The sequence below is a fragment of the Ursus maritimus genome, unplaced genomic scaffold, assembly GCF_017311325.1.
Source record: "Ursus maritimus isolate PB19 unplaced genomic scaffold, ASM1731132v1 scaffold_5, whole genome shotgun sequence".
Lineage (NCBI taxonomy): Eukaryota > Metazoa > Chordata > Mammalia > Carnivora > Ursidae > Ursus > Ursus maritimus.
In genome coordinates, this window is record NW_024426663.1 from 58,575,385 (window position 1) to 58,603,159 (window position 27,775).

Here is a 27,775-nt window from a genome sequence, read left to right on the forward strand (position 1 = left end):
ATTCATTTAGAAACTCTTCTAAGAATCACTAGCTGGAAGCGCCTTTGGAGACCATCTCAGTCATACCTGCTGTCAATAGCATGTTGAGGCCTAAATCTTCCTAAAATGATGGGCAGTTAATGTCTACAAATGTCTTTAAAAGGAATTTCATAGAACAACAGGCCAAGGATCAGGAGATCCTAGATCTACCCCACCTTGAGGGATCTCACTGAACATTATGGTGACTCTACCTGGCACACACAGACACTGTCTTCATATGGGTATTTCTGGGATGTCCATGAGGTTCAAAAGGATATGTAAATAAGCACTTTGGAGAGTGCCAAGCTGCTCTACCAACTGAAGATAGCACTCCTGTTGTAGGTCAGGCTGATTCTGGATGGAGTGAGCCTACCTCAGCATTTACAGGTGCTCCTTTCATGGGCCAGCTTTCAGGAGTGTATCTCAGGTGGCCTAGTGAGCAAATCCTAAGCAGTGACGAGATGCTCAGGTCCAGTCAGCCATAGTACAGGACTGAGAGATGGCAGTCCTGCTAGTCTTTTCTTTTCACTAAAGCACTCCTTCCTGGTGTCCTGGTTGCAAGACAACAGCCAATCTACCCCATGTCCAGCTTCATCACAGACCTATGACATCCAAGCGGAGTGACCAGCCAACACAATTCCTGACCCTCAGCATCACAATTCCTGGACCTGCTTACTGTTCCTCACCTTCTCCCTCTGGGCTCTTGACACACAGTGGGATAGATTCTCTCTGAAATCTTAGCCTCCCGAATTCTACCAGAGGCCTTGACCTCCTACTTGTTAGATTTTTCCAGTTCTCTCTCTCTCCACTCCTGCTCTTAGACTTTAACAAAAACCTTCTGTTCCTGGAGGCCTCAATTGTTTCCCCAGCCTGGCCCCATTAGAGCCATCTGAACAACCAAAAATCTTCTTAAGCCGTGTATTAATTAGGGTAATGCCAGGTGCTATAACAAACAAATCCCAAACTGTATACTGGCTCAGACAATATAGTTGATTTCTTGCTCACATTAAACCCAAACAGGTGTTCCTGTTCATTTGGTGTCTCTCCTCTAAATGGTGAGTCAGAGAGAAGGAACGTTCTACCCTGTGGCTCTGACACCTCCAACATGTGGTTTCTAAGAGGATCTCTATCTGGAGGTGAGAGAAAGGAAAGGTGGAGATGATATGTCTGCTGCTTAACTATCTTGGGCTGGAAATGACACGTCTTCCCTGATTGACATTCTGTTGGCAAGAACAAGTCAATGGACCACTCTTAGATGCAACAGATGTGAGGGGAGGAGTGTATGTTGGGAAACGTAGTCTCTGCTGGGAAACCCCTTCCTATCCTCAATTCTATTCCATAGAAGGGCAGAGGATGATGGTTTTTTGGTGAACAGTTAGCTGTCTCTGCTCCACACCTCCTACTTCCTTCTGCTACAACCTCTTCACAAGACCATAGCCCAGGCACATAGTTCAGCCTGCCTTCCTGGCTTCTAAGTCCTGTAGAGGGGGACAGATCTGTGTCAATGCAGATGTATCACCTCCAAAGCCAGTAGGGCCCCTGTGTTGCTAGGCCTGGGTCAGATTCTCTTCTATTTCCCATAAGGAGGCTTCCAAACACCCCCTCTTTGCCCTTATCTCCTCCTCCCACCCTCCCTCTCAGCAGGAGAGCATTTGGGGGCCAAAGGATGCCCCCTCCAATTCTTCTCCTGCTCTCTCCTTCCCGCCACACTCTTATAAACCTGTCTGTGCCCACAGTCACTCCAGCTTCACAGCCCAAACTGCTCCCTAGGTTTCAGACCTATATATCCACCTTTCCCCTGGATGCCTCCACCTGGATGCACATAGGTTTTCATACTCACCATGTCTCAAATGGAGTCATCATCACCCAGCCCTTCCCCCCGCCCCCACCTGCTTCTCCTCTTGTGCTTTCTCCTGTGATGGTGCCATCCTCCCCACACGGTCACCCTTGCTAAAAACCTGAGGGTCATTGTTGTCTTGCTTCTCAGGTTAAATCCTGGCCCAAACATTTCTTGAATCAGTTCCCTGTACTCCTTTCCTCAGGTCATCGCTTCTTGTTTGGATGCCTGTAAACATCTCTTGTTTACAGGGTCCTTATCTGTTTCCCTCCAACCTGTGCTTCGTGGGCAGGCACATTGACTGTTCTACAGTACACATCGGACCATAGTAACCATAGTGACACAAGTGACCACTCACTTTCTTAAGCATGGAATTCCCTCTGAGGGCCCAAGTCCCCACATGACCCATGGGCCCACTGCCCACTTCAGCCAAACCCTCACCTCCTTCAACACTCCAGCAACACCCGACTTTACTCTGCATACTCTCTGAAGATCCTTGAAGCCACTGGGGTCATGGGTGGGTGCTCCGCCTTGGTGCTGCTAGAATATCCTCTGTCTGTGCTTATTACACTCCCTGGTAAAGCTTTTTGTATGTCTGCCTCCCAGTACCATAAGAGCAGGAGCTAACTCTTTATCTCAGTATCTCAGTGCCTGGGATAGTGCTCAGTACGTACATGCTCATGAATGAAGACTGTGAGAAGGTACCTGTTGAAGGTATGGAAAACCTTCATTTAGATACACTTGCCTTACCTTGAATGAACATTTCCTTCTCGGGAGAGCCAAACTGTGCCTCTGTGTTGTGTGTGTGTGTGTGTGTGTGTGTGTGTGTGTGTGTGTGCCTGTGTGTATTTATCTGTGAAATCTGATCCTTTGCCTGAGAGCCTCCCCATCAATTAATCATGACTGGCCATTTGCACAAAACCTCTTCTCCCAAAGCACTTTGCACAGAGGCGGCGGGCTCTCCCATCCTGGCGGAGCTGTGGGCTCAGTTCCCACCACATGACTGGCCTTGGCAGTAGGCCTTGACTCCTACCCATGCCTCTCATTGGAACCCCACAGTAGCCCTGGGAGGCAAGCCAGAAAGGAGAATTGCCCCCCATTTTTAAGATAAGAAAACTTGTTCATGGGGTGCTTGGCTGGCTCAGTCAGAAGAGCATATGACTCTTGATCTCGAGGTCATGAGTTTGAACCCCATGTTGGGTGTAGAGATTACTAAAAAAATAAATAAACTTAAAAAAAAGAGAGAAAAGAAAACTTGTTCGTGGGAGGTGAGGTGATGGTAAAAGGGTACAAAGTGACTCAGGTATTTGTTCTTTTCCACTGTATCATGTACCATTCTGCCCCCTGCCCTTTGGGGCTGCTATAATGCTCCATGGTGCCAACACAGACCACGAACTCTGTGGGAAATTGCCTCAGACAGGGAGGATTGAGATGCTACCTGCCGCCCCTCCATCATAATATATCTTGCATGTCAGCTATTCTCTTAGGTAGGGAATTATTGGAACAGACACTCACCCAAGCTGACTCAAACATAAAGGACGACTCTCACAGAATCCAAATGCACAAAGTCATCCTAGGAACTAGACAGTTGGAACTAGACAAGCACTTTGTCTTTTGTGCCGGACCACAAGTCTTTTCCCTCTGCGTTTCTAATCTGGTCCCTTTTCATAAAACCTTAACCATTTTTAACAAGACCCAATGTGACTACCAGCCCTGAGCTAGCCTGGCTCACAACTCCAGGGCCCACCACCACAAAAGCAGAGTCAGAGCCTTGGGAGCACTTGGCTGGCTCAGCCCAGGCAATGGTTGGTTCTCCCAGTCCTGGCTTCCAGTGCTGGCTCATCACCTGGAACACGGGCAAAGGGGTTGGGGGAGCTGGTAGTGGGTAGCAGAGGTAGTGGGTAGAGGAAATCCTAGGAGGGATGTAAGTAGGGAGTCAATGACAAGTGGCGGGAACAACTGTGAAAGATGTTGAAATTGAGTGGGCATCCTGAGTAACCCACCCACCTAGGTTCTCTCTGCCTTCTGCTGTCTTTGACTAGATGGCTTTCAACTCTAAAGATGGGAGTTAAGTCATAGAAGCTTGATAGGAATGCAAGCAATTCCTGTTCACAGAAACACAGACTGCTTGGTGGAGTACAACTGACTATTGCCTTGTGGGTATCGACCAGTTTCACATTCATTTCTAAAATAACTTCAGCATTCCTTCACTGACCATCTATGGGTAATACTTTGAGTTCTCCTTTGAATTGGTTGTAATATTTTAGTGCTTCTCTCATTAATTTATGAATAAAATCTTTGACAGATGTTAATTTTATCTCTGAGAGGCATGATTGCATCCTCTTTTAAAATGTATCGTGGGGCGCCTGGGTGGCTCAGTTGGTTAATAGTCTGCCTTCAGCTTGGGCCATGATCCCGGGGTCCTGGGATTAAGCTCTGAGTTCGGCTCCCTGCTCAGCAGGGAGACTGCTTCTTCCACTCTCTCCCTCTGCCCCTCGTCCCCACTCATGCATGTGCTCTCTCTCTCTCTTTCTCCCGCAAATAAATACATAAAATCTTCAAAAAAAAAAAAATGTATCATGAAGGGGTGCCTGGTTGGCTCAGTGGGTAGAGCATTCAGCTCTTGATCTTAAGGTTCTGAGTTTCAGCCCCACATTAACAGAATTTCAGTGGAAGTTGTCCAGGCAAAGGTTTAAGGGTCATTTATTTTCTTTTTCTATACTTTTCTTTGTATTTTTTAAAAAGATTTTTTACTGGGGTACCTGTGTGACTCAGTTAAGTGTCTGCATTCGGCTCTGGTCATGATCCCCGGGTTCTGGGATCGAGCCCCGCATCAGGCTCCTTGCTCAGTGGGGAGTCTGCTTCTCCCTCTTCCCCTGCTGTTCCTCTCTCCCCACCCCCGCTTGTGCTTTCTGGCTCTCTGTCTCTCTCTGTCAAATAAGTAATAAAATCTTTAAAAAAAATTTAAAAAATTAAAAATTTTTAAAAAGATTATTCATTTATTTGAGAGAGAGAGATTGAGCACAAGCAGGGTGAGGGGCAGAGGGAGAGGGAGAAGCATGCTCCCGGCTGAGCAGGGAGCCCAACACGGGGCTTGATCCCAGGACCCTGAGATCATGACCTCAGCCGAAGTCAGACACCTAACCGACTGAGCCACCTAGGTGCCCCTCTGTACTTTTCTTTAGAAATAAAAAAAATTAGCATTCACTGTATAATTATTTGTGAAGCTGTACATATGGTTGTTTGGACTTTTCTGACAGTAAAAAATGTTTACAAACCCATTACGTGTTAAATTTTAAAGCAAAAAGCAAACTAAATAGGGTAAAACTACATCTTGGCATATTGCTACAAGCCAGCCATGGGTAGGCAGAGGTGGTTATGACATGCTGTCTGCCCTCAGGGAAGAGGGTGAGGTTCAGGCGCCACACATAGGCCAAAGGGTTCCAGGCACCCACCACAGCCACCTTGTGTCAGGAGCTCCCCAGTTCCACATGTGCCACATCTCCTTCCTGCTGCCCCTTGGCAGCCCAGCCTGGGGAATGCTGATGGAAGCTCATGCCAGAATGGGATTTCTTCCTCCTGCCTTCCCTCCCCTAACAACCAGAGAGGCAGCCTGCCCTCCCTAGCTTGCAGCGGAAAGGGAGAATCACTGCCAAACCTCTGCTTGCACAACAATGTACTTCTGAGAAGGCGACACAAAATTTCTGTCAACTGAATCCTGTTTTCCTCCTGACTTACACGATGGTCCAGATATGCTCTGGCTTCTACTGCCGTGGGTGGCTCACCCACCGTCAATGGTCCCAACGCTTCATATTCTTCTGCCTTCATGAAACCAACCTATAAACTGGGATTGATTTAAGTACAACCGCTTGTAAAAGTAAAACCTTCCTTCTAGGAATCCTTCTATCAACCAACTTGGACATTCGTCTCTGCTGTTTTCTAAGTGTGTATGTACGGTAGGGGAGACAATACCCACAGGCAGTGGGACCATCTCTTAGCCCCAGGAGGCTCCACTTACCTTTGGAATAAGTATCCGTAATCCCTTGCATTTACCACATCTGCACGAAGTGCTTCCTTATTGAACTCTGGCCTAGAAGGACCAAGGACAAACGAAGGCATGAGCCCTGTGCCTCCCCTTGCTTGCTGCACACTCAACTGGCTTGACAAGGGCTGGCCTTTCCCACACTTACCCACTAAGCATGAAGTTGCAGCCACTCCTGAATCCAGGGGCCAATGCTCCAGGTGCTCCAGGAAAACTTCCCAAGGAGCATACCACTGTAGTAGAGAGGGAGAGTCTTACTCTTACTGCCACTGCTTGCGGGTGTTCGAACTCAGACTCCCAATGCCATCTGACTACATCACTTTCTCCCTTAAGTCCTTCAGTGGCTTCCTATTGCTTGCATGTTCAAGTCCAAGCTCCATGGCCTGGCTTCAAGTCCCTTGCTCCCCAGTCTGGCCCCAGCTGTCTCTCAGGTGCCATCTCCCTACACCGTGTACCTCACTGTCTAACCCCTCATTCACCCCATGCATACTAGAGTCCAAATTGCATATAAGTCTAAAGGTGGTTTCCAAGCTCTCCCAGCTGCCCAAAACGCCTCATTTCAATGGCAGTCTCTTACGAATTGATGTCATCAGAATCACATTACTATAGCTGCAGACGAAAGCATGTCAGGGCCAGTTCTAATGCAGGGCCTTACTCTGGTGTTCACACCACCCCCACGGCTGCACCTTGGTGAATATCACACAGACCACTTTCCAGAACGGCTCTCTCCACAGGAGCAGCTGCAGATTCCTCCCACCTCCTAAAAGCTCATTGCTGTGGAGCAGAAGCAGTTGTATTAGGACACATCACAGCATCTTGCTGCCAAAGTGACAGCTACAATTATGTTTTGGCTGACAGCTGGAGATGAGAGAACGTACAAACAGCCAAAGCCATATGAGCCTTCATGAATCAGCAGTTTGTAATGCGTGTCCAGCTGGTAGGTGAGGTGGGTAATCTGCTGGCTACAGACTTCAGGTTAGCGCCTAGAACCCTCAGGTGAGTTCCCCCCCGGACGGTGATAGTTAATGCCCCTGAGGGCCACCCCAGGACCCAGAAGGGCAGGAGTAGGGTGGTCAGGGCCCAGCAGGCCCAACCTCGAGGTAGAGGCACCTCATTCCCAGGCAAGTGTGAGGGAGAGGCAATGCAATGGGCCAAACAACCCAGGGGTGAAGTCCATCTCACTGAGCAGCCTGATGAGGGGTGTATTCATAATGGGTAGAGAGTCTCTCTCGAGACCCCAGGGCACCACCTCTACAAGGAGCCTCAGTGCCATAGGAGTGATGTCAGGATAGAGGCCAAGACACCATAGCAAAAACCAGTATGGCGGCAGTGGCCGAGGCAGCTTCCATTTGCTGAGCCCTTCCACGTGCTGGGCACTGTGCTGACCCCTTTATGTAGGTTTCTTCTTTTCCTCTTCCTCACCATCCAGTGAGGTAGGTTCCGTTATTATCCCCATCTTCCCAGTGAGGAAACTGAGTCTCAGAGGAATTTGATGCAGGCGGATAGCCAGCAATTATGAAGATGGTATTTGACCTCAGACAATCGAGCTCCAGAGCTTGGTTGGTTTATGCCTCATTATCCTGGTTGGGTCCTTTCAAACCAGTCTTGGTTGCAGGAAGCTAAGAGACTCCCAAGTGCATTCCTCGCATAGGATGAGCTGGGTTGGAGCCTCCAGGTAGACTTTGGCCTGAAAGCCAAGATGTTACCAAAGGAAAAGAAACAACAGCTATTTTAGGTGACAGGTGCTGGGCTATGGAATTGGGGGAAAAAGTTAAAAAGCTACCAGGAGGGACGCCTGGGTGGCTCAGTCAGTTAAGCGTCTGCCTTCGGCTCAGGTCATGATCCCGGGGTTCTGGGATCGAGTCACACATCGAACTCCTTGCTCAGCGGGGAGCCTGCTTCTCCCTCTGCCTGCTGCTCCCCCTGCTTGTGTGCACTCTCTCTATCTAACAAATAAATAAATGAAATCTTAAAAAAAAAAAAAGCTACCGGGATTTCCTCATTGTACATTTTTGCATGTCCGGCAGAACAAGCATCATCAGGAAGCTGCCCCATGACCAGCGTTGCCCCTGGAGACAAAGGGCAGGAGCAGGAACTGTCCTTTTTCTCTGACCCGTACGCCCCCTGGGGCCCAGCAGCACAGGTGGCCTCCAGAGACCAGGGCTTGGCTCTTACTCAGCCTGACCTGGGTTCCAGCCAAGGCCTCTGGGAGGGGCGGCTCAGGCTCTTGGTGTCCTCTCAGGAGTGCTGCTGCCCTTCTCAGGCCCCTGGTTGGAGCGGAACCTGCCTATCCTCACTTTCTGTCCAAATGCATGCAGACATGGAGGCCGTAGGCTGGCAACTCTGTTCAACAAGCTTCCAAAGGGGGCGTCTGAAAGGCGGGTGGGGCTGGTGCACAGGAATGTTTGTATTTCAAGTGGCTGCTGCCCATGAATCACCAATTGCATTTTGTGCTCTCAGCTCTGCGAAGGCATCATTTCCAGCAGCCTCACACCGAGCTGGCGGCCAGAGCCTCTTAGTGCGGCTATAAATAGCAGATCATCAACTCACCTCTTCTGAGCTCAGCACAGGCTCCTCAGTTCACCGTGTGTCTTCCTGCTGCCTGCGTGTCAACGTCACTCAGATTTCCCAGGTGAGGCCTGGCTGAGAGACCCAGGGCATGCTCTGGGGGCTGCACGGTTTGGGTTCCCAGAGCTGTTCAGGGGGACAGGGCAATGGCGAACTTGTGAAGAACTTGACATTTCAGGTGTCATAATTATTATCTCCCGTCTCTGAGCTCCTCTCCAATTAAATGCAGCACCAAGGGACTGTCATTTCTTGAGGAGTCCTAGAAATAAAGGCAAAGGACTTACTAAAAACATACCCCGAGAACGCCACCTGGGGTGGGTAGCAACAAACAAAAGGTTTCATGCCTTCCTGTGGACTTGTCCCCTAACACTGAATGAAATACTTTACAGCTCTCCAGATGCAGGAGTGAGAGACACTGAATGAAAGACTTTATGACTCCCTGGCTTGAGAAGTGAGCTAACATGTTTTAGCACTACTCCCAGCTTCTGTTTACAGAGTGATCTCTGCGTGCCAGCCTCTGTGCCCAGCCTTCGCCGGCAGCGTATCAAGTCAGCCTGATAGCCATACTGCTGGGTCACTGGTTTTCTGCAGGTGAGGAGGCTGTGGCTCCCGCAGTCACACCAACAGGGCTGCTGGCTTCCAGAGCCCAAGCTCTGAACGGCCACACTTTCTGACTCCTGCCAAAGAGGACCGTTGGGCTGTCCACATGTACCCGTGCGTGTGTCCACACACTCGGGTGACCAGTGGGATGTGAACTGTCTCCTTTCTCCAACCCCACCCACTCCATGACTGTAAGTAGGAGCCAGATGCTTAAATCCCAGGCTCCTTTGGCACTTGAATGTCCGCTGGCACCGTCTTCTTCCAAACCACAGGCCCTGAAACAGGCAGGGGTCAGGTGGGACTCTCTCCTCCTCCCCCTCCCCCACTCCTCCTCAGGGGGCAGCCTCGCGCCAATCTGTTTCCTCCTCTGCCTCCCCACTTTAAGGCCTAGTCCCCTTTATTGGTTTGTTGCAATAGCTCAGTGCTACACCCAGGGAATGTTTTAAGCACACAGATTCTTCGTTCCCTCCCTCCCTTGGTTCAGACCCCCTGCAACCAAATCTCTCAGGGTCCAGGCCAGGATCTGGATTTTTTATTTTATTTTATTTTATTTTATTTTTTTAAAGATTTTATTTATTTATTTGACAGAGACAGCCAGCGAGAGAGGGAACACAAGCAGGGGGAGTGGGAGAGGAAGAAGCAGGCTCCCAGCAGAGGAGCCTGATGTGGGACTCTATCCCGGAACGCTGGGATCACGCCCTGAGCCGAAGGCAGACGCTTTAACGACTGCGCTACCCAGGCGCCCCAGGATCTGGATTTTTTAAAAAGCTCTTCCAGTGATCTCTGCAGCCAGGGTCAAGAACCACTTTGTCTAACTGGCTGCCTAGACTCCAGCCTCTCCCTGCTCTAAATCCTCCCAACCACAGCTCTCAGTTTAAATTTTCTTAAAGCATAGTTTATCTCATGTCACTCTCCTGCTAAAGATCCTTGAGTAGGTCGTCCTGCTTGCAGGAAAGCACAAAGCCCTTAGTGCGGCATTCAAAGCCCTCTCCATCCTGGTCCATTCATTCTCCTGTTAACCCCAGGCTCCAGCTACAGAGCTACCTCTCCCTGCGACGGCCTCCTGGCCCTGCTCTCTCTCCTTTGCTTATCTGGACTTTAAGTGTCAGCTGGCCACAGCAGAACACACTGAAACAACAGTGATCCCTCCTTAAGACTTTGAGCCCTCCAATAAAAGGAATGAGGAATTATTGCTAAAATGCCCCTCTTAATTCAAGAGCCACGTGTGCAGCTTTAACTGAAGAGAGTTTTGAATGGGCTGCAGATGAAAGGAGATCCGCCAGCAGAGACAACAGAATAGCAGTAATGTGTAAACACAGGAGAGCTGGAGTGGTGGGGCTCGTGATTAATTCCAAGGAGATGGTATTTCAGCATTCTCCTTGCTTTTACTCAAGCTGGGGAGACAGAGAAGGTCTGGTAAGCGCTGGGACCAGCACCATGTTTCAAAATGCCTTTCATGATTTTTTGTCCCCCAGTCCTAGACAAAAACAAAGGGCCACATTTGGATCTTGTTCAAAAGGTCAAGAGTGTTTTACTAATATGATTAAACAGTGTGTGTGTTTGGACTTTGAAATCCTTTTCCCACAAAGAGACACCTACCCCCAAATAAAATACAAAGTGGCTGTGTTGACTGACAGCAGGCATTATTTCAGAAAGGGGTCTCGAAATTGTTCCTTTCGAGGGCTTCAGAGTGAGAATGAACCCGAAGGAACTTCTGGGTAAATGTGACAGAAGAGCCTCTCATGAATCTCCATCTGCTCCCTCCCAAAACTCTACTAAAAACAACTATAAAGGAGTAAAAAGAGTTACAAATCCACAAGGTCTATGAGAACAGGCGAGGAGATGGAAGCAGACAAAGGATGGAGCACATTTTTGGAAGGTGGGAAGCAGCGGAAGGAGTGGTGAGTCACACGGCAGCATGGGGGAGGCTGAAGGCCTAATTCCTGCACGGGGGCTCTGGGGGACAGCCAGAGCAGAGCTGCAGGTGCGAGGGCTGGTGGAGGCCACGTGAGAACACAGTCCCGGGGGCAGCAGGGTCCCACACCTTGCCCATTCCTGTAGGTCACTTGAGGTGCTCACTGGGGAGGGTGGGCATCAAGTGCAGAAAATATGGAGAACAGACAGAAATCTAGATACTGAAAGGTAAAAATTCCAGCCCCTTTTCCTCACCCAGCTTTCAGAAAACTGTGGGTTCAGGCACAATCCTTACCCCTAGGATGGAGACTACAGTACATTTTTCTTTAGAAGTTGAGCAAACTCGAGGGAAAGACCTACAGATACAGGCATGGTATCGATACAGACCCTCAATGGAAGAGCCAGCTCATGGCCAACTACCCTCTCCAGGGAAGTCCACTGTTGGACAAGTTCCACCCAAGCATGCTGATGAGCGAATCATTTCTCCAAAGCATAATTCTTAGATATTATCAGACAGCCAAGATCCCCAGACATTGAAGGAAAGTATCAGACATGAGAAACAGGTATGTGGGGAGGGGAAGGAGAGGAAGAATGTCTAGGTTCAGGGAGAAGAAAGCTTTAAGAATGTTATAAAATCTTCAGGGAGATTTCTATCTCAAGATTCATTATCCATAAAATGTCAGAACACCAGGGATAAAGAAAAGACCCTAAAAGGACCCAGAGAGGAAAGACAGGTCAATGGAGAGGATCAGGGATCAGAATGGCACCAGACTTCTCAACAGCAACCCTGGAAGCTGGGAGATAATGGAGTGAGGCCTTTAGAACTTTAAGTGAGAATTATTTATAGCTTAGAAATCTAAACCCAAACCATTAATTAAGAGAAATGGTAGAATAAGAGATGTTTTCAGACACAAAAGATCACAAATAATGGGCCTCTCATGCTCCCTTTCTCAGGAAGCTCTCCACCCAAACACAAGAATAATTCAAGGATGAGGGGTGCGGGGGGCTCAGTCAGTTGAGCTTCAGACTCTTGATTTGGGCTCAGGTCATGATCTCAGGGTCATAGGGTCAAGCCCTACTTTGGGCTCTGTGCTCAGTGGGGAGTCTGCTTGTCCTTCTCCCTCTGCTCCTCATTCTATTCTCTTAAAAAAAATAAAAAAAGAATCCAAGGATGAGGATGACATGCCCAGGAGAGAGCAAAGGGGCTCCCAGGGTGATGCTGAAGGAGAGCCTTGATGACAGTGGAGTGGAAGGCCCAGGGGCAAGAGCTCCCCTCTGAGCCAGAAGATAGAAAGTTTCAGGTGGGGTTGGTCAGATTACCTGACAGGTATGACCAGGCAGAAAATTCTGTTGAGGGGCTATGCGACAGTTGTAAGAACTAGTAATAAGTTCATTTAAAAATTGAGTAAATAAAAAAACATGAAGCAATTACTACCTACAACCCCCCCCCATTACACATAAACTGTAAAAGAAAATAAATGCAACACCACAAAAATTTACATAGCCATGGTAATGTAAACACGGATTATTGATTTAGGCAAAGATTGTAACAAACTGTGTTGGGAAGCTGGAGGAAAGAGAAGGAGGATGCAGGTGCCAATGAATAAAAGCAAATCCTCATTTCCCATAATTGCAAGAATGCAGATAATGTCTAAAATTGACAAATCAACAAAATAGCACTATAAGCATATTATCTAGAGAAATGGAAGAGGAGGTTAAAACTGGGAGAAACAGCTGAAAGAGCTTATTTAACTGGGTACCTTTGGGTTATCAGGCTGGGGTTGGGGTTGGATGGGACAGGGGACTGCTATTTTTCACCCTATGCTTTTGAGTACTATTTGAATTGTTGCGTGTATACATTATTGTCATAAAAATTTTTAAAAATTTAAAAGAACAATCAAAAGAAAATATTATAAATTGACAAAAACGTGTTAGATATTCATTAATTACATCTCTGATTTCTTTCTGTCTTGTTGATCATTCTCTTCATCCATGCACTCATTCATTTTTTTCTTTCAAAGCCTTAAATATGGATTGGAAAATGTGGTGGGGTTGCCAAAGAAAACACATTTGGGATATACTTACACTAAAAATGATCTGTTGTGTATCTGAAATGCAAATTTAACTGGGTGTCTAGTACTTTCATTTTGCTAAATCTGGAGGTCTAAGATGTGGGCTCTCCTTTTGCTTACTCCGCAGGCTGAGCCTCTGGCCAAATAGATAGTGGAACCAGAAAGTTCACCTGCAATTTATATTGACAGTGCAAGGGACATGTATAGAAACTGAAAAAGCTACCTGGTCAGATGCTGAGCAGTGATTTGGGATGCAGACAAGATGAGAATAGCATGGTGCCAATCAGTCCCTGGCCAGTCTTTGCGAGGGTATTAAAGAGGTGCGGTGCTTGCCCTGTGACTGGCAGCTAGGTCCCCCAAGGGCCCAAGACCTGGAATGCCTCCCTCCATTTGTCCCACAGGGCTCAGGAGCCGGGTCCAAGGCTCCTGCAGATCACCACCATTGCTCCTGCCACATTTTCTCCCCTAAGAGGGGCAAGGGCAGGATGACAAGCAACCTTAATTTAGCTAAATTCAGGAGTGGGACCCCACACGTCATCCCTTATTCCTTTTTCAAAAAACACTGTCTCTTGGGGTGCCTGCCTGGCTCAGTCCGTAGAGCATTCGACTCTTGATCTCAGGATTGTCAATGCAAGCCCCAGGTTGGGTGCAGCGGTTTTTAAAAGATAAAACAAAAACAAAAACAAAAAACTATCTCTTCAACAAATTCTTAGACAGATGCCTAATCTTGTCTACAGTGTGCTTACTGAAGAGTTTCACTCTCAAAGGATTTTTTTTTCTTGAACTGTGGGGAGATTGTCTACCACCACTGACTAATGGTAGGAATGTAATCATTTTCTTCCTTTTGTGCAGGGGAAAGTGGTCTTTGGAGTTAGTAGAAGTAACACTAAGGATACGTGAGTCCTCCTGAAGCTAAAATCATCTCTGGAATATGCAAATATATAATTTGGAAATATATAAATGTATATAGTGAATCTGCTACAATCCAGATATTTGAAAATGAAGAACACAAATATAAAGCATTTTTGTTGTCTTGCTATTAATTATTTCTTATGTGTGTAGATGTCAAGGGTGGCCCGGCAGGCAACAGTTTTCAGAAATCTGACTGGGATTAAGATGATTAGCCACAAGGTCCTATTCTGCAGAACTGGTGGTGAGAATGGCAAAGGAGTTCACTTTGCTTAAGCATTTTCAAGGCTTTCTAAACACAAATAGCTTCGGCCATATTTTTTTTAAAAATTGTAAAATACTTAACTACTTATCTCATTCAATCATAAATTTATTGTAGATGTGAGATGACTGGGAGCTCAGTTCAATCCAAGGAAGTTATTTTGTATTTTTCAAACAACGATAATTGTTTAAAGTTTTTCTATTTAAAGATAGAATCTGACTTCATCTAGCTCTCAATCTTTGGCCCTATGCCTGCCTTGAAAAGCAAAGAAGAATGAGCTATTTTCTACAAAATAGCCCTTCAAAGATCTGAAGACAAGTCCTAGGGCCCGTCCAATTGTGTCCTCCGCTGCCCTGCCACCTGGTCTCCAGCTCCCCTCCTCCAGCTCCTGGCCTGTGAGCACTAGTTCATCAAGGTGTGCTTAAAATAAGGCACTCGGACTGAACTCCTGCTATGGCCCGAGGCATACAAAATAGGAAGACGGGTAACCTTCTGGGATCTGAATGCTGAACATTCATTTGGTTAGGTAAAAGCAGCTACTAGATTGCTGTTTTAAGAACATCAACTTTATGGTTTCTGGCAGAGAGACTTGTCTAATTCAACAGGAAAAAACCTTAAGCTTACATTTACAACGGATTAAAATGTTCATGCATTTGGATACAGAAACACCATCTTATATGAATATAAATAATGGATTAACAGAAAAACTTTTGCACAACAGAAGCTAACCTGATTTTCATGTTACTACCTTGCAGTTACCTTTGCACAGTAACTTCCTGCACTAGGAAGCCTTTGGGGAATGTAATTTCCACCGCCTTGTGATGTTAATTTGAGGCAATTATCATAAGTAGACTAAAAAAAGTTTTGCATATTATTTGTTCTTGTGGGAGCCCAGGGCTGTTGGCGAGTCAGGATACGGGAGAGGCCATAGAAGAGGAATATTGGGAATTCGGAAACTTCTTTAATAGCTGTGGATCATAAGGTTTCAAAGCTTTTAATGTTTCCCAGCCTTTGGCTGGTAAAACCTTCCTCACAGATGCTGGGAAGCCAGCTTGAAGGGCTCCAAGAGCTCTCTGCACTTGGTATTTTTAATGCACTTGGATTTTCAGGTTTTTCGAGGCAGGACAGGCAAGAATAAAACCACTTCTCTAGTCCATTTGGCTATTTAGCAGTTCTGTCAGGTACAGAGGGGAAAATAGGTAATTTTTTCCCCTTGTCATTTCCAGGACCGCTATGAATTTGGGTTACTTGCTGAGCTTCTCTGTGGTGGGAAGAAATAGGAAACCCTGGCATCGGTGGCTCTGTGCTCTCATCTGACCAGCCTCTAGGAGGCCTCCCTGAACCATTTCCAAGGGCAGTTTCACCTGCTGGATTGGCCTCCCATTTTGGGACCAAAAATCAGAACAGAAGAGCTTGAATGCTCTTAATAGTAAGTGACTTGCTGTTTTTCCAGACACATGTCCCTGTGCCAGGGAATCTGGGCGGGGGGCGCCAATGCAGCAGTCACAAAGTAGGGGGCTGCACAAAGAGAAGGAAGGTTTTGCTCAGGAGAGTTTGGGAATTCAGGAATGTGAGAGCAGTGATTGCAGTAACTATTCACTAGCTTTCTTTCTTTCTTTCTTTCTTTCTTTCTTTCTTTCTTTCTTTCTTTCTTTCTTTCCTTATCAATATTTTACCTATCCATTTCTTTGAGAGAGAGAGAAAGAGAGAGAGCAGGGTGGGAGGAAGAGCAGAGAGAGAGAAAAAAACAGACTCCCCGCTGAGCAGGGAGCCCCATGTGGGGCTCGATCCTAACTCCTGTAGATCATGACCTGAGCCAAAGGCAGCCGCTTAACCGACTGAGCCACCCAGGTGCCCTATTCACAAGCTTTAAAGAGGAAGTCCGTGACTGGTACAAACTCTACTGGGTACTTTGGCAAAACATAGCAAAAGCTTTAAAAGTGTGCCTGCTCTTTTAAACCAGGAATGTCACTTCTAGAAGTTTATCAGAAGGAAATACAAACAAATAACCTTCCTTATGTCCGTAGAAGTTCAGTTGAAAGGATAAATCATAGTAGCATTGATAAAAATTTTTTACCATAATTTAAAAATAGGAGAACGTGGGGCACCTGGGTGGCTCAGTCAGTTAAGCATCTGTCTTTGGCTCAGTTGATGGTCCTCAGATTGAGCCCCACATCAAGCCCTGCATCAGGATCCCCACTCAGGGGGGAGTCTGCTTCTCCCTCTCTCTCCATCCCTCCCCCCTGCTTATGCCCTCTCTCTCTCTCAAATAAATAAATAAATAAATAAATAAATAAATAAATAAAATCTTAAAGGAATAAAAAGGAGAACGTTCCGTTTCAGAAGGAACTCAGAAGCGTTTTGGCTCTGAATTGTCACACTCAACAAGGATAACAACAAACTTGCCAACTACGTATTTGGTAAAAACATGATGCAACCTCCAAAGTGTTGTTAAGAGTGCCAAAAATGAAAAAAAGCAGAATAGCTGGTGAAAAACCTCAAGGGAGGAGGGGATATACAGCCTCAGAGAGTTCAGAAATGTCCAGCAGTTATTCCCTTGCGGAAGGGCAGGATCCTACTCCGAGAGGGAACTACAAGAACAAGACCTATATTGAACAAAATGAGATTGCTGGGGACAGTGGAAAGTCTCGGAAAGCACCAAAGAGAGGAAGAAAAAGGGGCGCCTGCGTGGCTCAGTCGTTAAGAGCCTGCCTTTGGCCCAGGGCGTGATCTCAGAGTCCTGGGATCGAGTCCCACATCAGGCTCCCTACTCTGCTGGGAGCCTGCTTCTTCCTCTCCCACTCCCCCTGTTTGTGTTCCCTCTCTCGCTGGCTGTCTATCTCTGTCAAATAAATAAATAAAATCTTAAAAAAAAAAAAAAGGAGAGGAAGAAAAAACGTTTACAAGTACTCTTCGAAACAAAGGCTGTAAAAAATTCTGGGAGACAGATGAACAGAGAAGCTCTCCTCAACCAAACTCTGAAATCCAGAGGGGGTGACTTCCCACAGAAGCCACGTCAGAGGTCCATCACTATGGTAACAGTGAGAGCTCCCCTGGTCCCACCTCTCCACTCCTCCACCACTTTTCTAGGGCAAAAATCACTACCACAAACAGCAGAGCAACACCTGCAAGACACTCAAAGAAAGAAAAGTATAGGCTGAGAACTTTATCCACCAAACTGATCTTCAAGTGTAAAGCTTAAAGACAAATGTTTTAAAACCTGTAAGAAATCAGGAAATATTATTTTCATGAGCCCTTTCCTAAGAACCTCCTAGAACTATAAAACAGCAGTCACAGCACCAGTTGGCAAGCCTCATGAAATCGGTAAAAGGACCTTTCTTGAGCACTGAATGTATTTAACTGTAGAAATAACAGTAAAACAAATATAGAGATCAGGGTGACAGATCAGAATGCAAATGTTACATGCCTTAATAATGCAGAAATTTCTCATTACTAAGAAAACACTGGGAAGAGAGAAGATAGGAATAAAAATGAGCTTACTAAATTGTCTCAAATCAACAGTATTTAAAATTTCCAAATCAAGTAGAAGCTTAAGCATATTTAATATAAACACTAAGATTGATAATACTATTGACTGTAGGATGGAGGAGAGAGGAGGGAGAAAGGATTAGATTACAAGATAATTTTATTGTGCTCCTAGTAGGGAATCAAAAGATACCGTGACAGAAGAGAGTGGATCAAGGATATTTTACATTGGTAACTTCTAGAACAAAATTACAAACCTTCCTAAATAACAAAACTACATTAAGAAGAAGGGGAAATACAAAAATACATTATGAAAACACAACACAAAATAATAACAGAATTGAGAACAAATATATCTGTCATCTCAATAAATATAAATGAATTTAAACAAATTTAAATAATTTAAATAAAATTAAAAAATTTTAAACAGTTTTCAAAATGGTATTCAAAGTCCAATCCAACTCTAGGTTGTACACATCTAAGACAAAATGATTTGGAAAGGTTAATAATGAAAGGATGGGCAAAGAAACGTGTACCAAAATATTGCAAACATTAAAAAGCTTAGTATCTGACAACATAAAATTCAGGACCAAAAGCTTTAACCAAGATAATGAAAAGTATTTTTTAATGGTAAAGACTACAATTCATCATGAAAATTTAAATTATGAATATCAATGCACCAAATAATAGAGCAAGAACTTTCATATAATAGAAGCTATAGAGATACCAGGAGATTTAGACAGAGACACGCTAATTATACAAGACTTTGATTTACCTTTTCCAATCCAAAACAGAGCAAGTGGTCAAAATTAAATGATGATCTGGAAGTCCAAACAACACAATCCAAAAGGTAGGTGTTATCTGCATCAAACATTGTGCCCTGAGAATAGAGAACATATTTTCTTTCCAAGTGCTCTGGAATACTCATACACACACACTTGCATACAGACAAAAGATTATATATTGGGCCACAAAACAAACCTCATTAAATTCCCACAGTAAAAAATAATACAGACAGCATTTTATAATACCAACACAACAAACATGGACATTTATAACATTTTCAGAAAACAAACAAAAATTTCCTTGTCTTTGGGTATATATGGGGGGTCTACATTAAATAACTCCATGATCAAAAGGAAAATATAAATTCAAAACTGCGGAATTTTCTAGAAAACAGCAATAATGACCATGCAATGTAGAAGGATCTATAAGTTCAGCTAAAGTAGTACTCAAAGAAAAATTCATTACCTTGAATAATTATATCAACATAAATGAAAGAAAAATAAATGTATTAAACTGGCTCAAAAAGCTAGAAAAACATTTTTTTTTATTTATTTTTTAAAAAAGATTTAATTTATGTATTTGTCAGAGAGTAGGTGGGCACAAGCAGGGAGAAAAACAGGCTCCCTGCTCAGGAACCTGATACAGGACTTGAAACCAAGACCCTGGGATCATGACCTGAGCCGAAGGCAGATGCTTAACGGAGCCACCAAGCCACCCCATAGAAAAAGATTTTTTAAATAAGCCAAAGGAAAGCAAAAGGAAAAATTAATAAAGATAATACAGAAATAATCAGTTAATGCAACAAAACTATAGTGGAATTTATTAATAAATAAACTTGTTCTAGAAAAATTCAATTATATTAACTAACTGGAATTTAAATAAAAACTTGAAAAAAGGAAAAAAAAAGAAAAAATTCAATGAATTAGGTAAGCCACAAACTAAATTAATCTTAAAAAAGAAGAGAGGGTGTGCCTGGGTAGCTCAGTCCATTGAGTATCCGCCTTTGGCTCAGATCATGATTCCAGGGTCCTGGAATCAAGCCCCGAGTTGGGCTCCCTTCTCAGCAGGGAATCTGCTTCTCCCTCTGACCCTCCCCATGCTTGTGATCTCTCTCTCTCTCACTCTCTCTCAAATAAATAAATAAAATCTTTAACAAAAAAAAAAGAAAGAAAGAAAGAAAGAAGGAAAAGAAAAGAGAGAGAAAATGTACGAACACCCAAAATAAAAAAATTAGAAGTTGGAGGGACTGTAGAGAGGGCGCCTGGGCCTCACAACTGGTTAAGCACCTGACTCTTGCTTTCGCCTCAGGTCATGATCATCATCTCAGGGTCTTCAGATCCTCTGGTCAGGCTCTGAGCTTAGCACAGAATCTGCTTAAGAATGTCTCCCCCTGGGGCCCTTGGGTGGTTCAGTCGGTTAAGTGCCTGCCTTCAGCACAGATCACATTTTGGGGGTCTTGGAATGGGCTCCCTGCTCAGCAGGGAGTCTGCTTCTCCCTCAGTCTCTCCACCCCTGCCCCCCCCACTTGTGCTCTCTCTAATGAATAAACAAAAATCTTTAAAAAAAAATGTCTCAAATGTCTCTCCCTCTCTCTGTCCATCCCCATCCCCACGCTTTCTCTCTCTCTCTGAAATAAATAAACAAATCTTCCCCAAAAACCCCCAAACTGTGAGACTACCATATACAATTTTATGCAAATAAATTTTAAAACCTATAAAAATGTACAATTTTTCAGAAAAATAAGAGTAGAAAACCAACACAGGCTGATTTGCATAAAATAATTTGTTTAAATAATATGAATAAAAATATTATGCATAAATATATGCAGATATAATATTGTATAAATATAATAAATAATAATTTTAATAAATAATGTTGTCAAAATAATTTGACAAAATTTGTCAAATGCTTACCCCTCCTTCCCAGAAAACCCCCAAAACTCCAGGACCATTGTTTTATAGGTGAATTCTACAAATCTACTAACCTTTAAAGAACAGATGATTCTAATGATTTTTAAAATGCTCCATAATCTTGGAAAGAATAAGACTTACAATTTCTTTTCATAAAGCAAATATAAGTACATTGAAACCAAAATATAGTAAGAAGAAAGAAAAAAATAGGACAATGTCATTTATAAATATCAGTGCAAAAATCCTAAATAAAAAATTTTTATTTTGAAAGATTTTATTTATTTATTTGAGAGAGAAAGAGTGAGAGAGAGAGAGAACAAGCAGGAGGGGTAGACGGAGAGGGAGAAGCAGCTCCCAGCTGAGTAGGAAGCTCAATGCGGGGCTTGATCCCAGGACCCTGGGATCATGACCTAGGCTGAAGGCAGACACTTAACTGACTGAGCCACTCAGGCACCCCTAAATAAAATTTTAGCAAGTAGAATCCAAAAACACATTGGAAGAATAATAAACTCTGACCAAACAGAGTTTATTCTAGAAATGGAAATGAAGTTCAATATTAGAAAATCTACTAATATAAATCATCATAAATCATCATATTAATAGTTCTAAATATAAAATTATATGATTGTGTTTATAGGTACTGAAAATGCATTTGATAAAATTAAATACTTATTCTTGATTAAAACCAAGACATTCAGGGGCGCCTGGGTGGCACAGCGGTTAAGCGCCTGCCTTCGGCTCAGGACGTGATACCCGCGTTATGGGATCAAGCCCCACATCAGGCTCCTCTGCTACGAGCCTGCTTCTTCCTCTCCCACTCCCCCTGCTTGTGTTCCCTCTCTCATTGGCTGTCTCTATCTCTGTCGAATAAATAATTAAAAAAAACAAAAAAAAAAACAAGACATTCAGCAAAATGGGAATCAATGGATATTTCCTCAAAATGAAAAAGTATTTTTTTTTCACAGCAGAAAAGCAACAATTTACTTAACAGGGAAATACTAGAGACTCGGATATTCAGGATATGTTAGACGTAGTAACCAAGGCAATATAGACACAAGGAATAAATTCACGGTAAAAGAAACTGAAGAGAGGTCAGTAGAGAGCCTGCTTCTTCCTCTCCCGCTCCCCCTGCTTGTGCACATGCTCCCTCTCTGTGTCAAATAAATTTTAAAAATCTTAAAAAAAAAAAAAAAGGAAGAAACTGAAGAAAAATATTTTAGATCATCTTCTAGAGTATCTTCTAGAATTCTCTTAAGGTTTTCAGGGCCATAATCAATAGAACTGGTGAAGAAGGTTCTAGAAGATAATCTGAGGAGAAGGAGGACAGGAGAGGAGCAGAGGGAGGAGGAAGAAGGAGATGAAAGAAAAGTTAAAAGAAAAGAAAGTGTGGTGACTTAAAATACATTCACAAATTCTTTGACACTCCATTCAAAAGATGGAGCCTAATTCTCTTGCCTCAGTTGTGTACTGGGCTTAGTGACTTGCTTCTAACGAACAGATTAAGTTACAAGTAATGCTATGTGACCTATGAGTCCACGTCATAAAAAATATTGAGGCTTCTGCCCTGCTCTTTCTTGGTTCACTCACTCTGAAGAGAGACCCCTACCTTGTGAGGGAGGACACACAAGCAGCCCTGTGGACAGGTCCATGTAGTCAGAACCAAGATCTGTAGCAAACAGCCATCTTCGAGGTGGCTCCTCTAGCCCTAACAAGGCTTCACATAAATGATGCCTCAGCCAACAAATGTACTGAATGAAACATCAACAGAGACCTTGAGCCAGAACCACACTTAGCTCTGGAACTAAGCCACTCCTGAATTTCTATTGTTGTTTTTTAAAGATTGATTGATTGATTTGAGAGAGAGAGAGTGTGTGTGCGCATGAGAGGGGCAGGGATGAGCAGAGGGAGAGGGAGAGAGAAACTTATGAAGACTTCTTGCTGAGTGCAGAGCCCGATGTGGGGTTTGACCCCAAGACCCTGAGATCACGACCTGAGCCGAAACCAAGAGTCTGACGCTTAACCAAGTGCATCACTGAGATGCCCCCTGAACTCCTGTTTTAATACAGACTGTTAGATAATAAATGTTAATGTTAATTTTTTAAGTCATTAGGTTTCAGAGAAACTTGCTACGCAGCCAAATAAGTAATACAGAGGGCGAAATAATGTCATTTTCAGATTGACAAAAAGTGGAGCTTGTCACCAGCAGATTTGTACTAAGGGAAATACTACTAAAATTTTTCGGGTTGAAGAAAAATGATACCACATGGAAGGTAAGAGATAGAGAAGGAATGAAAAACAAATAAAGTAGTAAATATGTGTATTAATCTAATGTTTCATCGGGTTTTAAAATACACAACAATGAGACCTAAATAAATGGGGAGATATGCCATGTTTATGGATTCCAAGATTCAATATTAAAATGTTAATTTTCCCTAAATCGATCTATAGATTCAGTACAACCCCAATTAAAAATCCAGCAGCTGTTTTTCTAGAAATTGACAAGCTAATGCTAAAATCTGTATTAAAAAGCAATAGACTAAAATAGACAAAAGGGGCTCCTGGCTGGCTGGCTCCGTCAGAAGAGCATGTGACTCTTGATCTCAGGTTGTGAGTTCAAGCCCCATGTTGGGTATAGAGATTACTTAAATAAATAAATAAATAAATAAATAAACAACAACAACAACAAAATATATATAAAATACATATATAAACAAAAAGAAATATATATATATAAAAGAAATAAAATAGCCAAAACAATTTTGGAAAAGAACACAGTTGGAGAACTGAAACAATTTGATCTTAAGACTTACTATAAAGCTACAGCAGGGGTTGGCACATTGTTGCCCACGGGCAAAATCTAGCCTGCAGCCTGTTTTTGTAAGGCCCATAAAATATAAATGTTTTCTACATTTTTAAATATTTGAAAAAAGAAACAAAGAAAAATATGCAACAGGAATTTATGGAGCCCACCCTTTACAGAAAAAGTTTGTTAACTCCTGAGTCACCCTTATCAAGACAGTATAGAATTGGTAAAAAGACAAGACACATAGATCAATGACACAGAACAGGGTCCAGAAATAGACTCACACAAATATGGCCAATTGATTTTTGACAAGGATATCAAGGTAATTGAATGGAAAAAAGATAAGTCTTTTCCACAAATTGTACTGGACCATACGCAAACAACAACAACAACAACAACTCAGCTTTTTTTTTTTTTTTTTTTTAAGATTTTATGTATTTATTGGACAGAGAGAGACACAGCAAGAGAGGGAACACCAGCAGGGAGAGCGGGAAAGGGAAAAGCAGGCTTCCCGCTGAGCAGGGAGCCCCATGCAGGGCTCAATCCCAGGACCCTGGGATCATGACCCAAGCTGAAGGCAGACGCTTAACGACTGAGCCACCCAGGCGCCCCAAGAATCTCAACTTTTGTTGGGAAACAATTCTCATAATTCTCAGTGGGTCTCTCATGCATCTGCACATCTTAAGAGTTAGACACTAACTGCCCTTTTGTGGCAGACTGTCTTTTTAAGGATGTTTGTCCATGAACCGGTTTAGAGACAGCGCCCACCTTCAGAGTAAAGGGCGAGTTTGTTTACTGTCCAGATTAAAAAGGTAGTGTATTGTTCTGGGCCAAAGGTTGGGCAGGTTTGCTTGCAGTCCTTTATGAAAGACTGCTGTTCCCTAAACTTTGGGTTCCTCAGCTGTGATACAAACCCACTGTGTGTACCTATTTGTACTTCATCCACCTGACACTTTGGCATAGCTTCTGTGGAACTTGTAGACAAGGGGAACCAACATAAACCTAAAGTCCATGCTGCTCTCCATGCTGTGAGCCATAAAGTTCTTTGCCTCTACCTAGAAGACTTACGTCTTTTACCAGCAGCCATTGAAACTGTGTTACAGTAACTTGTTAGCTTGCAAGTAGGGTAAAATCTTATATCATTTATCCCTCTTGACAACCCATACCTTGCATCATATACAAAAATTAACTTGAAATGAAATCTAAATGTAAAACCTAAAACTTCCAGAAGAAAACAGAAACTGTTCATGTCATTGGGTTAGGCAAAGTTTTCTTAGACCAAAAAGCATGACCCAGAAGAAATAAATTTGTATTTCATCAAAATTTAAAACTTTTGCTCTTTAAAAGACAGGATTTTTAGGGGAGCAAAACTATTCTGTATGCTACTATAATGGTGGATACATGTCATTACACATTCATCAAAATCCATAGAATATACCACTCTAAGAGTAGACCCTAATGTAAACTATGGGCTTTGGATGATAATGATGGATCAGTGTCACAAATGTACCATTCTGGTGCTAGATGTTGATAGCTGGAGGGAGGGTAGGGAAGGGGGAGATGGAAACTGCACTTTCTGCTCAATTTTGCTGTAAAGCTAAACTACTCTAAAAAATAATGTGTGCGTTTTTTTTTTTTTCCTTAATGGCAAGGTATCTGAATAGACATTTCTCCAAAGAAGATAGACAAATGGCCACTAACCACATGAAAGATGCTCAATATCATTAGTTCTTAGGGAGATACAAAACCACAATGAGATACAACTCTGTACCCACTAAAATGACTATAATCAAAAAGAGGGAAAATAGCAATCGATGGCAAGGATGTGGAGAAATTGGAACTTTCATATGTTGGTGGTGAGTATTTAGAATGGCGCAGACACTGTGGCAAACAATCTGCTAGCTCTTCAAAAGGTTAAACGTAGACCCAGCAATCCACTATATAACCAAGACAATTGAAAATGGAGGTCCACACAAAAACGTGTACATGAATGTTCATAGAAGCACTATTCATAATAGCCAAAATGTGGAAACAACTCAGATGTCCATCAGATGATGAATGGATAACAGAATGAGGCATATCCAGATAACAGAGTGTTTTTCAACCACAAAAAGGAATGAAAAACTGACACACACTACAACATGGATGAACCTCAAAAACATGATAGAAGTGAAAGAGCTAGACACAAAAGACCACATACTATGTGATTCCATTTAGGTTACATGTCCAGAATAGGAAACCCATAGAGACAAAAAGTAGATTAGGGGTTGCCAGGTGCTGGAGGCAATGGGGAGTAATTGCTAAAGCGTATGGGATTTTTTTGAGGGTGATGAAAATGTTCGATATTCAGCTTGTGTTGATAGTTGCACAAATCTGTGAATATACTAAAACGATTGAATTATATACTTTAAATGGATGAATTTTATGGTATGTGTATTATATCCCAATAAAGATTAAAAAAAAAAAAAAAGATGAGGTAGGGGAGCCTGGGTGGCTCAGCTGCTTAAGCCTCTGAGTCTTCATTTTGGCTCAGGTCATGATCTCAGGGCCATGAAATTGAGGCCCGAGTGAGGCTCTGCGCTCAGGGGGGAGTCTGCTTGAGATTTTCTCTCTCCCTCTGCCCCTCCCCCTCCCTCTTGTGCTCTCTCTTTTTCTAAGATAAATAAATAAATCTTAAAAAAAAAAAAGATGTGGTAGGAAAACTGATCTTTGGCTATATAAGTACTCCATTCTGAAAAATCTGAATCATAAAAACAAGTTAGAACTAATAACCTGGGCGATAATTGGACTTCCCACAGGGTCCTGTAAATTGTTAATACTAACATTTTTATTTTTTTTTAATTAAAAAAATTTTTTTTCTTTTTTCGCTACAGCTTCTTATAACAAAGCCTGGGTTCCTATTTCGGGGCCAGCTTCTCAACTGTAGAGCAGGTGACCAAGAATTTGGTTCAGAGAAGCCTCATCAATGCTTTTCAAAGTTTGGTCAGTGGCAGATGGAATCAGTTACCTGGAACCTTGATTCTGAGCATCCAGTGATAGGCCTGGGAATCTGCTATTTCAACAAGTCCCTCAGGGAATGTGATCTGCACTCAATTTTGAGAGCCCCAGCTGTGGGCATCTATTCCTGATTGCTGTGGAGAAGCTGAGACGGTTCACATTCTCCCTGCTTGACAGGGTGAGAGTGTCATGTCTTCCTATTGTTAACCATAATGGGACTTCACTGAGCCTGGTGCTGGGTCTGCAGGTACAGTCTTCTCATTGCACTGCCTGGTATTTCCATTTTGGGTGGGGTTTCTGCCTGCTGGAGTCCTGACATCCCATCAGAAGCTGCAGAAGCAGCAGTCAGCACAGTGGGCTCTCTCTGCCCCTGATCCTACTCACAATGTACTACACTGGAGCCCTGGATCATGGACTCTAGGCCCGGCCCTACACCTCACCCCACAACTGATGAGGGATGAAGGGGCAGCCTCTTAGGTCAATAATCTCTCAAGGGTGATGGGGGCTCAAGTGGTTTCCCAAGTACTGTAATTGAATGCTTCCAGGGATGGAAAATTCACCACATACAAGTAAGCTCTTCTCTCAGTGGCTCTGCTACCTGACCCTTGAACAGACAGCAGAATTATGCAGTCTCACCTGCTCATCTCATGTGGACACATCTATTCTGGCTCCTTCCGACACCTTTTGGAAACAGGGGTGTCACTGCTCTGGTTAAAATCCTTCAGAGGCTCACATTCCTCTTAGGATCTAGACCACAGTCTCTACCATCCTTGCTGATCTTTGCAGCCTCATCTCCTCCGCTGTCCTACACTCTAGGACCCGGGCCCACGGTTCAGGGCGTTCTCTCACCAGGCCAGGCTGTGTCTTACCATGCCTATGTCTCTTCAGGTGGTTAGCTCCTATTCATCCCTTGGCTCTCTAGCATCATTTCCCCGGGATCTCCACGTCTCGATCACGTCCCTTGCTTATTCATGCTCCTAACACTCTGGGCCTCTCCTTTTTAACATCTTTCAACTAACGTTGAACTTTTTCACTCAAGGAATTATTTCACCAATGTTTGCCTCCCCAAGCAGACGGCAAAGTTCATTAGTCCAGGGATCTGAATTTGCCCTCTTGCATCCCCAGCATCTAGCAAAGGGCCTGGCAGGTATTTAATTGGACGGACGGCTCGCTCCAGGAAGGCGGGCCACAACCTGAAAGGGTGTTGAGACTACGGGAGAATTAATCAAAGACAGAACCCGAGCAGCTACACATATAAAGCCCTCAGAACTGAGGGCATTCGTGTGCGGCCGGTGCCCGCGGAGCCCCCAGGGCAAGGACACAGCACAGCTCTGGCTGGCGCCAAGCTGCCGAACGGGAGAGGGGCATTCCGTCTTTGTGCTTCGGGGCCTCAGTTTCCCTACCGGTTCCCCGCGGGGTCGACGGAGAACGGCCCCTGCGGCCCCCAGGTGGACGCACGTCTTGCGCAGCGGGCTGTGGAGGTCTGAGGGGATGGAGCCGACGAGGCCGCCGCTCCCGGCGAGGGCGCTCCAGGCCGGTCCTCCGGAGCAGTCGTGCGCCGCCGGGGCCCC

At 44.0% G+C, this 27,775-nt stretch overlaps 1 long non-coding RNA gene across 1 annotated transcript; it reads right to left on the reverse strand.

The window, feature by feature from the left end:
* Positions 1–5,373: 5,373 nt before the first annotated feature.
* On the reverse strand, positions 5,374–27,760 carry LOC121100751. Its single transcript, XR_005832527.1, has 5 exons — positions 27,608–27,760; positions 18,484–18,588; positions 8,448–8,724; positions 6,046–6,130; positions 5,374–5,945 (listed from the first exon to the last, which is right to left on the reverse strand). It is a non-coding gene; the product is annotated as an uncharacterized LOC121100751 (long non-coding RNA).
* Positions 27,761–27,775: the final 15 nt, after the last annotated feature.